Source organism: Cavia porcellus, unplaced genomic scaffold, assembly GCF_034190915.1.
Source record: "Cavia porcellus strain 051 isolate PalLab524CR breed Dunkin Hartley unplaced genomic scaffold, mCavPor4.1 scaffold_5, whole genome shotgun sequence".
Classification (NCBI taxonomy): domain Eukaryota; kingdom Metazoa; phylum Chordata; class Mammalia; order Rodentia; family Caviidae; genus Cavia; species Cavia porcellus.
Genome location: NW_026947488.1, coordinates 94,235,980 through 94,253,964, shown reverse-complemented (window position 1 = coordinate 94,253,964; position 17,985 = coordinate 94,235,980). Strand labels below are relative to the sequence as shown.

General features: G+C 51.9%; 1 long non-coding RNA gene across 1 annotated transcript; it reads left to right on the top strand.

The window, feature by feature from the left end:
• Positions 1 to 10,137: 10,137 nt before the first annotated feature.
• LOC134476147 (uncharacterized) lies at positions 10,138 to 16,874 on the top strand. The gene is made up of 2 exons (XR_010047682.1): positions 10,138 to 10,259; positions 10,989 to 16,874. It is a non-coding gene; the product is annotated as an uncharacterized LOC134476147 (long non-coding RNA).
• Positions 16,875 to 17,985: the final 1,111 nt, after the last annotated feature.

Sequence of the window (17,985 nt, the reverse complement as noted above, 5' to 3'; positions counted from 1 at the left end):
GGATCAAACTCACGACTGTGGGCTTGCAAGGCAGGTGCTTATGTCACCGAACTAAATCCCCAGCCCATCTTACAGTTTTTAAACATGACTCTAGAAAACGTTGCATCATATCCATGGCCAACGTATTTCTGATGCAGGGCAGTCACTGTGAGGTCCTCGATGGTCTGGAGGGATCACTGTGTGAGGTCCTTGATGGTCTGGAGGAATCACTGTGTGAGGTCCTCGATGGTCTAGAGCAGGCGTGGAGAGCTGTGGCCTGCACCTTGTCACACCCTGCCGCAAGCGCACTGCCCTCAGCACCACCTGTGACAGTTGTCTCTAAACTAAAGCTTCCAGGTCGGGGTTTGGTGCAGTGCTGGTGGGTTTGGGCTGGCAGAGCCCTCGACTTCTAAGAGGCGCTCCTTTACCGTCAGAGATTTGGCCTGTAGCAATGGCAGTGTAATTCAGTTCCTCCTGGTAGGGCTTTCTGTGTCTGTGCCAACAGTCTGTTTCTTAGAGTACTTACAGATGTTTAAGAAAATAAGGAGATTGTAAAGTGTGTCCTAGAATGTAGCCACATGTTGGTTCTGGCTTCCGCCACCTTTCCGGGTCTCCTTCCAAGCCGCATGGGGCCCCGTCTAGGTGTGGCCGACCTTCGCTTCCCCAGGATCCCACACCAATCTGGAGGGGGTGATGTGGTCCTTCACTCTGATAGGCATCATCTCATCGGGTGAGGAAGGACAATAAGTGGCAAACAGGAAGAAATGTCCAAGTCCTTTTAAAAACAAGTTCAGAGGACTTGACGTGGAGCAGTGGCATGTGTTCGTAAGTTTTTAAGGTGTACCCGCCAGTGGTGATGGGTGGCACAGTGGCATGGCATGCCCTGCATCTGAAGGGCAGTGCAAACCAGCTGGGAGGTAATCCCAGAGCCCGTTGGAACATGCAGGGGACCCCTGAAGTTGACAAACACAGGCCCAGGTGCCAGCCAAGGATCCCTGCAGCACGAGCACAGCTCATTGTCTCGGGGCTTCCATTCTCTTGCCCCTCCACTATGCTATGGGCTGCTGCCACTGAACCTCCCTCAGTGGTCGAGAGGAAACTGAAATTTCCAAGCATGGAGAAACTCAGCGAAGGCCTTGGCACAGACTTGAGGCTGGCACCCACCCCCCACTGCTTGGGGCTGTGCCTGCCTTGCAGGGAACCCGTTCGAGGAGGGAGGAATGGTCCGGGGTGTGGGTGTGGGGCTCCGCAGGGCAGGGCTGCAGGCAGATGGGTGGGGACACTGTGGCCACCAGGGAGATGCGTGCAGGGTGCTGCCGGTGCACTGGGACAGGTGCCCTCCAGGCCGAGTCTCGGGCCCCAGTCTGTGACCTCTGACCTTCTGAAGAGTGAGACCTGGCCTTCTGCTAACCTGCTCTCTCCAGCCTCCTGATCTCATTGCAGAAACCAGGTGTGGTATGTGCACTGTGCCAGCAGGGGGTGCCAGGATGTCACCAGGAGGGCCTATTGATCCATGCCTTATCCTAGGAGGAAATCCCTGAAACACCAGGTCATGCCAGACTGACCAACAGACCAGTGGGAGCTCAGCAGCACCTTGCCCACCCCTGGGGCCACCACAACTAGCTAACACAGTCTTCTTGATAATGGCCCCTTTGCGGGGTGCCTCCTTTTAAGTCCGCAAGTCCAGCCCCTTCCTTATTTTTCTCACTGTCCAGCTGTTGTCTAGTGAAACATGCCTCTCCCTGATGAACCCTGAAACCCTTTTTCTGTGGTGAAAGACCAGGAAACAACTCAGTAAGGGAAAGGTAAGGATGACTCCTCTTTGGGGCACTTCTTTGGACCCTGTCCGATCACATGGCACCGTCATGATTTTCATCTGAATTGAGTAAAGAGCCCTTGCTGACTTGTAACAGCAGGACTCTGTTCCTGGAGACTTTGGTCAGACACACTGACCAAGCAGAGGATGCTCCGGGACCTTCAGGGAGTGGTGTCCACGTCTTCATGGCTGCTTGCCCAGGCTGGCGACCCTGAGGCAGGGATAGACATCTGTCTGTGGTTCCAGAGCAGGGAGCTTGTGGACAGGCTCCCCAGGGGCCAGTGCAGCGGTGGCCACCAGCCTGAAGCCACATGTGTCCTCAGCCTCCAGCATCCACCCAGAGCAGCTGCCCCAGTGACTGAGTGCTCAAGCCAGGGCCCCACCCTGTCTCTCTCAGGCCACTTCCCCATTCACCCTGCATTGCCCAGCCCAGGGCACCGGCACCATCACTTTCTGCCTTTATGCCCTAAACCAGCGTGCCCTAAAGGGATCAGACTGAGCCCTTTCTGTGCCGCACCATGAGACAGCCGCTGGGCATCTCTACACGTGTGAGGTGACCTTCCTAGCCGAAAGGAGGACGTTAAAGTCCCCTGCACCACCCCCAAGAAGAATCCCTCAAGAAGTGTTCTCTGCCCTCCACTTCCCAGGACTTAAAAAGTACCCAGTATGGAAGGATGAAGCACTAGAGAAACCAGCTTCTCGGTGCTCTAAAACGCCCAGTGGTATTTTCTCCCTGGGTTCGTTTGCACAAATACATTGAGAGGTGGATATGATAAACAGATGGTGGATGGACAGATGATTGGAGAAGCAGATCAGCAGGTACATGGACATCTAGTTACTCCCCCTCCCCTGCCAACATTTTAGTTATGACCTGGGGAGGACTTGTCCTCGTCTCAGTGCCGGGCTGGTGTCCACGGAGCAGAGCGCCAGGCGTGCACCACACGCTCGCTCTGTGGAGGGAAGCAGCAATCTGCAGAGCAGGGAGAGGTGCAGAGACCACCTGGCCCCAGCAGCTTCCTCCGGCTTCCAGTAAACGGGCAGCAGAAGTGGTTTCTGTCCAAACACGATCTTACGCAGGCAGATCCCCACACATGGACAGACCACAGAAAGAGGCACTTCCCTCCAGAAAGAGGCGCCCCTGCCTTCTGAACCCCCCTTTCTTCTAGGATTCACAGGACACAGCTTGACAACTGTGCAGCCTCTAATTTTGTGTGTAAGGAAACTACAGCCTGGAGAAATAATTAAATCACAATCAAAATAAGTTACAGCCATGTGAGAACTGTAAAAGCAATGAACATTTGAGTCATGCAGTTATTGATTGCACAGCACATGCCTTGTGGTGGATGAACTAATGGTCAGCTTGTAACACCCAGCTGAACTGAGTCAGCGTGATGCTGGGTATGGAGGTCCACCTGAGGACTGGTGCCAGCGGCATGAAAGGAGACCTGGAGGGGAAAGTGTGTGTTGTGCAGTCTCCAGGAGAAGCCTGTCACGCTGGCTTCCTGATAGGAGCTCAGCTGTTCACATTTTTGGAGGAGCTTGGGTCCCCACTGTCACTGAGGATGGCTGTCATTTTCCAGGGAGCTCTGTCCTTACCTGGAACTCCAGCTTCCTGGCTGCAGTGCAAATCCCTCAGCCTGCTAGCACAGCTCCTTCACCCCACTGGTGCAGACCTTCTAGCCTTTACCACTGGCTTTTGGGCCTTCCCCATGCATATCTTTGATTCAGACTTGAATAAGACATTGTCGTAAGCTCTGGGTCTTCAGCTGGGCTCGTGGGAAGAAATTGCCACATGATCCAAGCCCTCAGCTGGGTCTCCAGTGTGGACAGGCCTCTTGTGCTCTTCTGCCTTTGGCTTTTTGGATGAATATTATAAGGTAATTCTATAAATTGTGTGTCCTGTATCAAATTCATTCCCTTGCAAACCTTGACGACAATACTACTGGTACCTCCAGAGCCTCTGTTCAGGTGTGTCTGCATCACAGCAGCCCAGCTGGTTTCCCTGGGGACATGGAGTAACAGTCACCTGGGAAAATGACCTGACACAGACCCACGACTGTTGTTCCATCTGGCCTGCACCGTCCTTAAGTGTGACTTGGGCAGGATTGAATATTGAGCCACCAGGCTGGTGTTTCTACCTCAATGCCACACAGATGCCTGCGGGGCACTGCAATTCCTTGTCATGCCGTGCCCCACCTTGCCATTTGGTGTCCCGTGTCCCTGGCACAGGCCCTGGGTCCTCCATGACTCTGCTGCTCTTCTCACGACCCACATCCAAACACCCCTCCCACTGCTGGCCGCATTACCTGCTGTCCTCCAGGTCCCGGCCACAGAGTTGCAGCTGCTCCCTCTCCCTTGTCCCTGTCGTTCTGTCCTGGCCACAGGGGCCAAGCTGACCCTGCTAAGACTCAGCCAGTGCATTGCATGCCGCTCCCAGCTTCTCTTGGTCCTGTGTCTGCTGCCCACCTTGCCCTCCTCGAAGAGCCTGGGCAGCCCTCCTGCCTCAGCCTCCCAAGTACTGGGATGAGGTATGCGTCACCACGGCCAAAAAGACAGGTTATGGTTTCAAATCAAATGCTAATGGAAGCCTCACTGCCACGTGGTAAGAATGTTCTACAAGAGAGAACAGCAAGCACAGAAGCCTTGGGAGGGAACTCAGAGAACAAGAAGGCCAAGACTCCTGGTTTCTCTACAGCCCAGCCTCATTCTAATGAGTGAGGGGGAGGACGTAGAGGCACCAGAGCTTTGGACGTTGCTGGTGGGAATGCAGAACAGTGCTGGGGCTTTGCAGAAGACTTCGGCGACTTCCCAGAGTTAACTGGGACTGCACACGTGAGCTGGGGATGCTGCTGTAGGCAGCCACTTAGAGAGGACACGTGTGTTCACACACAGCCTATCTGTGAGCGTTGACAGTGGCTTCCTCCATAATCACTGTGCCAGCCCCCGAAAATCTCAGACACCCTTTCAGCTGATGAAAGGATGAGCTAATCCTGGCACATCCAGTGTAACGGAGGACTGTTCAGCCACGGAAGAGGACCGGGGAACAGACCACTGGTTCCTGTGTGAAATGCATGGATCCCAATACATGATGCCAGGTGGAGAAAAGCAAGACTCCTAAACACAGCTGTCCCGTGGTTGTGCGATGCTCTGGGAGAGGTAGAGATATAGGCACCGAAAGTGTAGGTGTGGCCACCAGACCCGAGGCCCAGGAGTGGCTGTCTAAAGAGGGCAGGGGGAAATTCGGGCAACTGGTGCAGCCACTCTGTATTTGGATTGCAATAGTTTCTTATGAGTGTGTGCGTTTCCCAGTACTCATAACATTGTGTGCACACACAGAACAGGGTGTATTTTATTGCATATAAAAGCAGCATAATTTTAGAAAAGTATGTGCAGATCATCTTCGCCAAGTTCAGGTAAGAATATCAGAATGCAGTTGTATTGTTGCCACCCTGAGTCAGGGGCTAAAATTCCCTCTCCGCACATGCACTTCTGTTGTGGAAAAACCACTCCTTCTGTGATACTTTCAGCCATTCGTTTCACCACCATGAGCCAAGTGCCTGCCTGCGCCACGCATTACTCCAGTTCCTAGGGCGCCTCAGAGGCCAGAACTCATCCCTACATCCCCAGAGCTTGCTCTGAGTGTGTGCATGTGTGTGTGTGTGTGTGTGTGTGTGTGTGTGTGTGTGTGTGCTGGGAATGGAGCACAGGGCCTTTCTCAGCCCTTTGTTGTTCTTAATTTTGAGACAGGGCTTTGCTGTTTGCCCAAGCTTGGTTTGAACTTGTGATCCTCCTGCCTCAGCCTCCCAGAGAACCGGGGTTACGGGTATGCACCACCATGGTCAGCTGAGCTTGCATTCCAGTAACAGATGAGTGACTAATGGTTACGGAGAACACAAAGGCTAGTAACGGAAAAGGGTATTGGGGAAGGAGGCTACTTTTGGAAGAGTGCTATGGACGAATTCCAGTGAAGATCAACAGGGGTTTCTGCGTTGTGCTGCAAGGAACCGTGTGATTTTCTGAGGAACAGTGAGGGTGCAGTGGGGACCCTCATAAAGCAGATAGGAAAAGCAACAGAAAAACCGGATTTCCAGTGCTGTCACCCCCGTCCACAGCCATGCACACCATTACTGATTTTAATTTGTACCTGAAAGAATTATAAACTTTCAGGGAAACTGGTCTGACCTTCTCCAAACAAAGCATTGAGGTATATAGCATACAACTACGGTCACAGGAAAGGTGGGAAACAAAACACAACTTCATTGAGAGTCCAAGCATGTGGCTGTCTGGGTTAGGCAGACACAGCACTGAGGGGCCGCCTGGAAACTCCCAGCCATGCTAAGAAGGCGGAAGAGCCAAGCCGCCCTTCCCCACCCACTCCACGCCCTGCAGTTGGGCCCACAGGCTTTCTTCTGAGCCACAGTGGGCATCGTCAGCAGAGGCCGCTTGACTTGGTGCAGCCGTGTGTACAGGTGGAGGTGACCCAGGGCCCAGAAGTCATCTGAAGTGGCTTGGGAGACACAAAGTTAAGGCAGTAAAAGGAAGGATGGGCTTGTGACACAGCACAGGACAGGCTTCCTGCCCCTACTGTGGCTGTCACAGGACATCCACGGTGAACCTGCCCAAGCGTGATGGGCTGAATTTTGTCCCCAGGTCTGTCTTCATGTGACTGTGTTTGGAGACCATCTTTCCAGATGTTAAATGAGGTCGTTATACTGATACAACTGGTGTCCCCACAAGGAAAGGAGATACACACACGTGTGTGCACACACACTCATGGGAGGACCGTGTGCAGGCACTGGAACAGTTTGTGAAGGCCAATTGCAAGCCAAGGACAGAGGCCCTCTGGAGACCTGGCCCTCCAGCCTGCAGCGTGCGGGGAGGTGGCACTGAGGCCACTCCCGCCATAGCGCCGTGGCGAAGCAGTCCTTGCTGTGCCTAGAAGATGCAGTGCTCAGCAGCCCTCAGCCCCTGCCACCCAATTGGCCATTCCCCACTGCCCTGATACACGGCCTCGTCACACTCCGTAGCCACTAGGCCTGGAAACCGTCAGCCCTCGCCCAGGCTGGCCACAGCCTTGCTTCCCAAAGCAGGCACCAGCCTTGCCGATGCGCTCCTGGGGATACCTCTTGCTTGCCAGGCCTGACAGTGGTCTCAGCCAGCCTGTGGCCTCTTGTTCCAAGAAGGAACTGAGGGACCGAGGACAGGCCGTGGCCTGGGTCACCCCAGAAACTCCATCGTCCCAGGGGCTGCACACTGCTTTAGAGTTTTGAATCCCATCCAGAGTAGAGGGACTGCTTCTGACTCGAGCCCTAGGGGTCCTCTTAAGAGCTCCCGGTCCCATCTGGCCATCCCGGCTTACAGTTCCAGGTCTTCATGTCAGGCTGGACCTGCTGGGTTCATGCCAGGACCTGGGTCTGGTATCTAGTGTGACTGGTATGGGGCTGGCTTAGGAACAGCCCTGGGACATGGATCTGCAGAGATGGGATCTGTTGATCCCGGCCCCCTGCTCCGCACCAGTGGGAAATGGGCAACTGGTGACCTGTGGCATCACCGTGCGTGCGGGCTACTTGCTGTGAAGTGTTTCCAGAGTCCACCAGGCACTGCCTTTAACTGCTGGAGGTCTTTGACCACACAGAGTGTGCTTTGAGAACTTTCTGGGCCCCTTTCAGGATTGCAGAAAGGAAATGACAGTGAGCCAGAGTTTCCATGAGAGTCCTAAAAGAATGTGCTACTTCTTGGAGCGAGAGGGCTCCTATTACTGAAAATGAAATGCAAAACTTAGAGTGGTCTATCAGCCAGGGTTTGCTGGAGAGACAGATGTAACACGAGATGTACCATGTATAAGAAGTTACAAGACTGGCTCACAGTGGTCACCACAGAGTCAGAAGAGGGAGCAGGCAGAGGGCGTCTGCACGCTGGAGGCAGAGGGTCCAGCCCAAGGGTGGAGCTCCCTGCAGTGTCCTGTGCAAGTCCCCATCAGAGGCCAGCAGACCTGCAGTGGAACACTGAAGTCTACAACAGAAGGCTGAAGAGTCCCAGGCGGAAGTGGAACAGTCTGTGCCAAACCAGGAGATGACGTCCATGCTGAAGGTGAAGACTGGAGCTCCTTCCAACAACCAGCAGTCAGGTTTTGTTGTTTGTTTTGCCTTTTATTGTATGTAGGTCACTCCCTCTGAGTAACACAAAATCCCTGTGCCCTCCTCCTCTTTCATAGGCTAAGGGTGTCACCAAGAATGGACCTTGGTCCCCTGCTGAGTCACTTAAACTTTGACCTTCTCAGGTTGACACAGTGAGCAACATCCCTGAGCCCCACGGGCTTGTCCTCCACACCCCAGGATGCAGAGCTGCTGAGTCAGTTAAGCCTTCAGACTTCTCAAACTGATACTGAGTATCACCCACAGCAAGTGGTTGCTGGATTAAGGCAGCAGTTGAGTTCACAGTTCCTGAACTTACCTGTCCTGTACAGGAGCAGCTTCTGTCAAAGACCAGACTCAGCATAAAAACGTCCCATAGTACCATCTGGGCCAGGGGCTCCCCAGGGCTCCTCATTCTCCTTGGAGCCTTCCACGTCCAGCCCGCCTTGCCACTGGACCCTAACTAGTGTCGTTCCTACAGTCCCAGGAGGACGGGTACACTCCATGACCCAGGAAAAAATCATTTATATGCCAAAAGAATTCTCAGAAACCTGGGGAACGTGTGTGAGTGGGCATCCTAACGGTGTCAGAATACAGAGTGGATGGAGCCACGCTCGTTCATATGGCTGCCAGCTAACAGAGGAGACGACGCCAGAGTCATGGGACAGACTCATCACCCAGCAGCTACATTCCCTCACTAACGCACACTTGGCCATGAAGGGCTCTGGGCTTGTCCCCTTGGTAGGCTGCATGTGACAGTAAGGGATGTCACCATTCATGTGAGTAGGGATGACAGAATCCCAGAGTGGCCGTATTCAGCCACCAAGACAGGACGTGGGTACACATCGCTAACGAGTCCTCTTGGCTCCCAGAGACTTAGGCACTGGCTGATTGATCGTGCTGTCCTGCGTTAGCAGGTTTCTTGGCACTGGGACAAAATATGCAGCATCTGCACATAAAGGAGGAGAGCTCTGTTTGGCTCATGTTTTTGATAAGGTTCAGTTCATGGTTAGCTGACTCCAAGGCAGAAATGGCCTGGCAGAGGGAACCTGCTCATGTCACGGTGGTAGGAAGCCAGGCAAGAAGTGGGGGCTGGGGACCAGCATTTGCCTTCTGACCAGGGTACACGTTCAACACGTGAGACTCTTGGGGACACTTTAGGTCCAAACCATAGTATGTCCCTAGGGACAAAATCAGATGGCAGCCAAATACGTTGCTGGATCTATGTTAGGAAGAAACCTTAAATCTGGTCGTCAAACAGTGCTTGAGTTGTCCTGGTGGGAAGTCACAGCCTTAACCACTTTTTAGACTGAGGTGTATTGACAGATGCAGAGGTCCTGGACGGAGCATTGCCTTTCCTGGGCCACCCTAGCCAGAGCCACCTAGACAGGGGAACTCCAGGAAATGTAGTTCTGTCTAGCCTTGTGATTGACTGACACTAAGGCCACCACACCTGGGGAGTGAGGAGCAGGACCTGCCCGAATGTGTTCTGAAGTCCCAGCTCCACGGTTAACTGTTCCCTCCCTGGGAAATGCAACCTTTGGCCTTGGCCTGGATGACACATTCCTCCCACTGAAGCCCCTCAGACGTGGGCAAGCTGCATGGCTCCCCATGGCAGATCTGCGGTTTGGGGGTGAGGCAGTGGCAGGAGATGGGAGGCCAGGCTTGGTGCCTGTCATGTGGGGCACCTTGGACCCGTCATCCTTGCTTTTGCCCCCTCCTCCAGCTTGGAAAAGCAAAACTTGTGGTTTGAATGGTTCTGAGGTATTTCCAGGGGCATGGACTTTCTGGGCTACATCTAGAAAAAGCTGGGCAAACCAGGCTCTCAGAATCCAGCAGTTTACTGCCAGGCCAGCAGTGACGTTGTCTAGGACACAGAAACAGAGAATTTGCTCCAATTTCATCTTTACCATTAAAATCAGTTTTAACTCCAACCAGTTTTGTTTTGTTTTTTTAGACAAAGTTTCTCCATGTAGTTCAGGCTGCCCTTGAGCAAGTCACAGTGATCCTCCTGTCTCAGTGTCCAGAGTGCTGGGCTTACTGGTGTGCACCTTGATGGCTGGCTCACAAATCAGCTGTGTTAATGTAAATGTAAGTTTTTATAAAGTATACTTCGATTTTTAATCTTTTAGACACTAGTATTAATTTCCAGCAGATGGTGGTATTTATCAGAAACTCACTGGCTGGATAGTTAATAGGAAGCAGTCTCACTGACGGAATTACACAAGGCCCATGTTACAAAAGAGCTAGTTAAAAATGATCTTCCTTCCAGGCCTGGTGGTGCACACCTGTAATCCTAGCACTTGGGAGGCCGATGCAGGAGGATCACTGTGAGTATGAAGCCTGCCTGGGCTACATAGTGGGTCTCTGTCTCAAAAACATTTTTTTTTCCTTAGAATTTTTATATTTGAACAATGGCAAAAGTTACTGTTAGGTCTGAGAAGAGGGGGAAGAGGAGGAGGGGAAGAGGGAGAGGAAGAAGTCCGTGGAAGGAGTGGAGTGGACGGCCGTGAAAGTAGTGGGCGGCGGTGGCTTTATTTCGGGAATGCGGGGAGAGACACCCCCCCCCCCGTTGGCCCCGAGGCACAGCATCTCCGCTGCACCCGGGCCATGGTTATTCCGGGAACACAGGGAGAGGAGACTGGCACACTGGCCGCTGGAATCTGGCGATCTCTCTCTCAGACACTTGGTGTGGGGGAATATAAATAGCCTAAGCTTAGGGCAGTGCCCTAAGGCCATTAGAGATGCACAGGTATTTCATTGGCACATGTTTTGGCGCCAGGGTTACAGGGCTGGGGGTATAGGGTTACAGGCAAGTCTATAGGGGCGGGGGAGGCAGCGGCTGCGGCTTTTTCCTGGTTAAAGTGTCCAGTCTGGGCCAGCAACTCTTTCAGTTACCTGTTATGAAGGGGAACAGACAGTATGTAGATAAATTTAGCTTCGTGAGATGCGGAACTGGGGAACACTGTCTCAGACTCTCAGCAGCTGCACACGGAGCCTTTGCTCTTAAAAAAAATTATTTCAGTTCTCTTTTCTCACCCCTTTCTTCTTTCATGTAGCAAGGTTGCTAATGAATTGAATATCTGAAAAGCAGACAGCAAAGGACAAAGCGATCTGTACTATCTCCAGCCTGGAACCATAAGCTTACTCACGCCAAGTTTCAAAACAATCCCAGCAGCCTCTTTGTCCCGCCCAGGAGGGGACCTAACAGAAGAGCAGGGTAAGTGATGTCCTTGCTCATGGCTTATTAATTCCGGCAAAGTAAAGTGGAGAAGATGCAAAGCCCCACGATCTGCTGGGTATCAGGAGAAGCAAATGGAGCTAAGCACTGATGCCAGGCAGTGAGCGACCCTGCGGGGACAGGCATGGGGCACGGGGCACGTCCTGTTCTCAGCACCTCCCGTCAACAGCTCATCTCTGGGAGACCTCAGAGAGCCTCGGGTTGCCACCGTCGGTTATTTGGCCTCTTCCAAGGCATTAATGCCCCTAGACGCAAAGGAGTCGGCAAGGACTCAGGTGCTGAGGATGATATTTTGAGCCACAGCTAAAGCGGAAAAGAACTTTCCATTTATAATGAAGTCCTAGACGCAGGACATGGACATCCCCAAATAATGTGGGATGGCAGCAGTGCGAGACCCTGAAAAGAGGGTGCGGGCCACCCTGGAATGGGACCTGGGAGGCGTCTATGCTGCTCGCTGGCTGCCCAGGGAGAGAATGGACCGGGGCCAGGACTGCACACAGTGCAGCCTGGTTCCGTCGCCCGTCACTCCTTTGCTGCCACCAACTCCTCGCCCATGAGTCCCTGCAGGAATATTCCTGGCCCACAGCTGCTTAGTGTCAGGCAGGACAGGCACGGCCTGCTCACGGTACCTCACCTCCATGTTGGCAGCGCACGTGTGGGTGCTCTGGACAGCCATCTTTGAGACCCGCAGTGTGGCACGTGTGGCAGCTTTAATCCAGAGGCCATAATTAACATTGGAAGCTCTTATCAGGCAAGCCCTCCCCGGGCAGATGGACCTCTGGCAATCAGTGTGACAGTGCCAGCCGTCCCTGTGACAGACCTCTGGCCACACCCCTCCACTGAGCACGAGGTCCACAGCTGGGAGGGGTGCCCTTGTGGGTCCCATGGGAAACAATTTGAGTGACTTCTCCTGAATGCAGAGCAATTGTTGTAACTTTGATTACATCAAGCCTTCTTTCTTCATACTGATTTATAGAGCTGACTATGGTATTTTTAATTGGCTCTAAGCATTGTGAATAAGGGTAGACAAGGCAGTGGTATGTAATCTCTGAAGCCATCAGACAGTCTCTTGTTTTTTTTACGTTCTCCGTAAAATATATGAGCCCAATGGGATGGCAGAGCCAGTCAGCTCCAGGAATGCCAACTAGGTAGGGGCCTCACCATAAGGAGGCTATGAGTCCTCAGGGCACAGAAGTTTGCATATCAGAAACCGAAGCAACAGCCTCCGAAAACAACTCGAATGCTACCCTAATTGAATTATGCAGACTGATCCTTCTGCAGATGGTTGTCCCTGCATTTTGCAGAGATGCTCTTCTCCCCACCTGGCTCCCCAGCTCAGGTTACTCATGGAATTCCCACCATCCTCACTGTCACTCATCCTCAGCCACCCCCTTCTTCACAGGATCATAAATCCTGGTAGAGGCCTAGGATCAGGGCCTTTGTCCACACATCCTCACGGGGATTGGACTTAGGACCCTCTGGCTGCCCTTAACTTGGAACATGTCTTGATGTCTTTACACTCACCGTGGGTTGCATTAGAGGTGGAGATTGGAATTAACTTTCCGGGTTGTAATAATGCCTCAGTGGATTGCAAATAAAACTTTTTGGATTGTGAAGAAGACTAGAAAAAGGATTATGATACTTGGATTCCTGTATTCTACATTGGGATTACAATCCATCCCCACCTCTTTGTTCTCCACCATGCTCTGGTCCTGAGACCCCATGTTTATCTGCCTGAATTTACAGCCTTGATCGAGCAGCCTCCATCCTGGCTCCCTCTTTCCAAGGGCAGACTGCACAGCTGGGTCGAGCACTGTCAGCCCTAGGATGCCCAGGGGACACTTTTTACAAGGTCTGATCAAAATACACAGTGATTTTTGTTTACATTTTTAAAATTTATTACAGTAAAAATACACTCACCGTGAACCCCTCCTTGAAATACTCCCACTTATTTTGAACACACTTAGCCCCTCACTGCGGCTGCCTTCTGAAGCAGTTCTAGAAGCCTTCTTTTGTGGATGTCTTTACGAGTTGTAATAAAAAAAAAAAAATAGATGGTAGAAGCTTTCTCCCAGTGCTGGGAAGGTGGGTTCATAAAACATGATGCTGTACCCGCATCCTCTTGATCTGGCTCTTGTGCTGGCTTCTGGCTCTTCCCGAGTCAGAATGACCATGTAAGGTAACCGGCTTTAATCTGTGGAGCAGTCCAGAGCTGCCTCAGAAAGCGGCAGGAGCAATGGGATAAGAATGTTTGAAGCAAGGGGAGGATTTTCAGGGGGATTTGTGGCAATGCGTTATTTACTGTAAGAAATTTTAAAATGTAAGTGTTCACTATGGTTTTCAGTCACACTTATGGAGCAGTGTGGATCATGACCTAGGCTCCCCACACATGTGCACCTCAGTGAGAGAAATTTCTAGAGCAGATGAGACAGAAGAGATGACCGGCTGTCTGTCCGCTCTCTCCTGCACAGAGCCCAAGGAGCCCCAGCCCCATGGGGTCCCAGGCTCCCTGAGGAAGGCGGCGATGTCAGCCTGTGCCACTGCATGTGGTAGAAATACACTTACTGCGGGTGACTCTGGGCTATCAGAGTGATGTTACTGAATGGCCCGTCCCGAGCAGGGATGCCAGAGCGCAGCATGCAACTCACAGGTCGAGGACTGGTCTCCACCCCGTCTTGTGTGCCTCTCTCCTCCTCATCCTGCGGTTCCCCTCTTGCCCTCCTCTCTGCCCCTCCGAGGAGCTAAAACTTCTGCTTGGTGTATAGCATTTCACAGATTTAATGATTTTTTGCTTCTATTCTTCTAATACTGGATGCCTGGTAGCAACCTGAAGCCAGGGTCTCAGGCCGAGCTTCAGCCTGGGAATGAAGATGGAGGCCTGCAGGGCTGGCGGGCTGTGAACCCCACAGAAGGGCTGCTTCTCATCAGATACAAAGGACCTGAGCTGGGGGGCAGCAGGGAGGAGGAGATGACGACACAGAGTAGCTGGGCTGGGACTGAGACGGGTCCTGGACCTGCAAAGGGCCCGAGCCCCTTCCTGCACGTTGCAGTAAAGCCTAAGTGCAAGGCCTGGTCTCGAGGCTTTTTCAGGGCTCTGCCACTGAGTCACGGCTCTGCCTCGGTTCATGAACGCGCCTGTCTGCAAGCTGTTTGCTTCACAAAAGAGCATTTGGCAAAATTCACAAACTTCACACTGAGCGACAGACATGACCACAGCCATCTTCCCCTCACACACACAAAGGCAGCTGCCTTCCCCCGACTCCTAAAATGAATGAAGCCTGTGTGTGCCTTGACTAATACATTCCTAAAATTAAGTTCATTTTCACATTGTAAATCCAAAGAGTTCTTCTCAGCTCACGTCACGTCATGCTAATTTTGTTTTCTCTTACACTGACATCTTGTTCCTAAAACAGTAGTATACTTACTTATTTTCTTTACTTTATAAGGTACACAAAGTAATTCTAAAGCGCTGTTATTATTAGTACCAAGACACCACTGAGAGTCGTACAAGATTTCCTTGTATTCTTAGAATATATTCCACTATAATCAGAATACTATATTAAATAAACACTGTTTGAAATAACACTTTCCTCTGGGTGATTGTTCTCTAATATGCTTTGTTTGTTGTTTGGCAGCATGTTTTTGTTGTTGTTGTTTGCTTTTGAGGCAGGGTCTCATACACAGCCCAGGCTGGTCTCGAGCTTGTGGTGATTCTCCCGCCTCCACGTCACGAGTGCTGGGATCACAGGTATGCGGCACCACATCCAGCTATACAGTTCGTTTTTATCTCTTGCATTTAACTGTATTTTTAGAATATATACGGCATTTTCACAGCTCACAGGTCCCGAGTATTTTAAAAAGATGCACTTAGAGAAGCAGCTCTCTGGTTCTTCTTTCCTCCTCCCCAGAGCCCACGCTGCGGCCACCCGTTGGCAACATTTTCATTCATATCTGGCTCACCGGTCCTGATTTCTTAGCAGTAAACCCTAAGTGTGTGCGTGTTACCTCACTGCCCAAGGCTCCCAGCCTGGCGCAGAGCCCTCACTTCCCTGTTGGGGAGCCAGCTGATCTGGGGTGCGAGTGGGGCCTGTCCCCTACAGAGGCAGGCTGACATGGTTGATAGAATTTTCGGCGCGGCTAAAAAGATAAGTATGAAATAAAAGTGGCCTTTATTTTAAGAATGTGGAGAGAGACTCCATGACTCTGTGGGGTCTGGCATTCTCTCTACCACACACGTGGTGTGGGGGCATACGTATAGTTTAGGTTTGGGGTGGTGCCTAAGGGGCATTAGTGATGCACAGGTAGCCCATTGGTATTCATTTCAAGCCATAGGTAAATTGCCTAGGGGCGGGAAAGGTGACCTCAAAATAGAGCCTCTTGTCCTTTCTGGGGCAAAATCTTTTCAATGGTAACAGGGGTGCTTGAGGAGTTGGGTTCCAGGATGGTGCTAACATGCTGTGAGAAGGCCCCGGAGCACCCTGACCTCTGAGGGTGTCAGGAAGAAAGGGGTAGCAGATCCCGCCTGCTGGAGCCAGGGCTCCACACCCAGACCTGGAAAAGACGGGCTCTATCTCAGGGAGCAGGCAGGCGAAGGTGCTTTGTTATGGCAACAGATACAGACAGGCAGGGAGGCAGACAGGCAGATGGCCAGGCAGGCAGGCAGGCAGGCAGGTGGTGTGATTGAAGCGTACAGTGAATGCTTAAATTGAAAACAATTATTACGTCAAAAAACACATTGCCTTTAAGCCCCTCGAGATGCTCCTCCTGCCGGCTTGCCGCTCCAGCCGACCCTGGAGTCTGCAGGAGCCTAATAAAGGGCACGGGCCACCCTGCTGCCCAGTGCCACCCGCTGGAGAGTCAGGCTCATAAAACCGTTCCAGTGCATCTCCTTCACTGATCCAGCCCTGGCTCCTCGGGGCCAAGGGGACACATGTGTGGGAAGCAAGGACAGGCGTGGTGAGGTCGATTGTGGCACCCTCACCCCAGCTGTGACAAGCTTTTGGACACCTACACGTTCCTCACAGTTTTTATCATACTTCACAGGTACTTAGGGGGAATAGAGGTTTTTTAACAGAAACAGCAAAGCATTTATCAAGAACTTGTGCGTGCCTACACTGATAAGATTACATCCAAAGGATGAGAAGTATAAAATGTTGTACTCTAGAAAAATGGCTTCGTTATATTTGTATCATACCAAAATACCTGTAACTTGGCCTTACTGTATATGTGTTTTCCCTTCCCCCTCTGGGTGACCTAATTGACATGTTAATCAATGCTCTCCTCTGTAAAGAATTGTAAAATCTTACCTAGTTGATATGTTAACCATTGCTGCCCTCTACAAATAACAGATGTGGTGCTAAAATAAGGTAACTAAGGTTGTTAATTGCTGTTAGACTTCTCTATTCTTTGCTGAGGAAAACAGGATTTCTTCTTATCTAAACTTGCTTGTATGCAGGGAGACTTGCTTGTTAGCACAACCTTTACCTGATCCTGCTCTTCCCAAGACATGTAATAGCCCTGTTTCTGTTTTGTAGTGTGCCACACCCCATCCCCTTCTTTACATTGTGTGACCAGCAGCTGTTTGTGGATTTACAAGATAAAAGCCCTGACTTTTAGCTGTCAGGTGCGCAGTTTCCAAATTGGCTCCTGGAGGCTGTGTCACCAGGCCTGGCCTAAAATAAAGCCTTTGCTCCCCAAATTTTAATTTCTTGCTTCCTTGGGTTTTATTCCGGGGTCCGAGTTATCATATAAAACAAAAGAGGCCTTTATTCTGAGAACACAGAGAGAGAAAACCAAAACCCTGGACCGCTGGAGTCCAGCTTTCTCTCTGGCGGATGTGTGGCATGGGGGGTATGTAAGTAGCCTTGGTTTGGGGTGGAATCTAAGGGGGCATTAGGGATGCACCGGTAGCCCATTGGTCCTGGTTTGGCACCATAGGTAAATTCCTAGGGGGCGGGGAAGTTGGAATCACAGGTAAATTCCTAGGGGTGGGGGAGATATTAACTCCTTGGTTCCGCCTCTAAGGCTTCACCTGCTACAGTGTCCTGTCTGGGCCAAAACCCTGTCATACACCTTCTTGTTACTATACATAACTCAAGGTCCCACTCCCCAAGCCTGGGATTCCACAGTAAGGACTCGGGTGGGTCAAGGGCCCAGGCCAGGGCTGGCCTTACAGGAATGACTTTATTTGTGCAATGCAGAAACATTTCTGTACGTAACTGTAGACATTTAAGTGGAGTGAAATGGAATCAACACACATTTTCAGAATGAAGCATGGGCATCAGGGAAACTTTGCACATTCAGAGTAAGTCAGGAATTGTGGCCCATTTTCCTGATGCTCCCAGAGTTATGTCCCCATTCTTGGATCTTGGAAAAATGGCCAAGGAGCCACGTGGAGCACAGGTTGGGCCCAGGTGCAGGAGGAAGCGGTGGGGACTCTTCTAGAAAGATCGCTGCTGTTGGGTGAGCCCATCCAGCGGTGCCACTGCTTCTCCTGCTGCCTTCCTTCCAAGGGAGCATTTTCCTAGCTGCTCTGGGCCTGCATCCGACAGCCTGGGTGCCTCCCTTGTCCGTGGTCCCTCAGAGTTTGCACATCACGTGTGAACTTCCATGGGGCAGCTGTTCCCTGTGAGACTTCGGCCCCAACTCTTCAGTCTCTGTGTATTCACTGTCTTGAGTCCCAGCAGGCAGAGCAGGCAGACTGCCATCCTAGCCGATGCAGCGTCTCCCCATGGTGCTGGCTGGGCCTGACCCAGCCTCCCTGCCCCGCTGGGCACTCGACCACCCAGGGCGCTCAGGAGGGCCCTTCCTGTGGG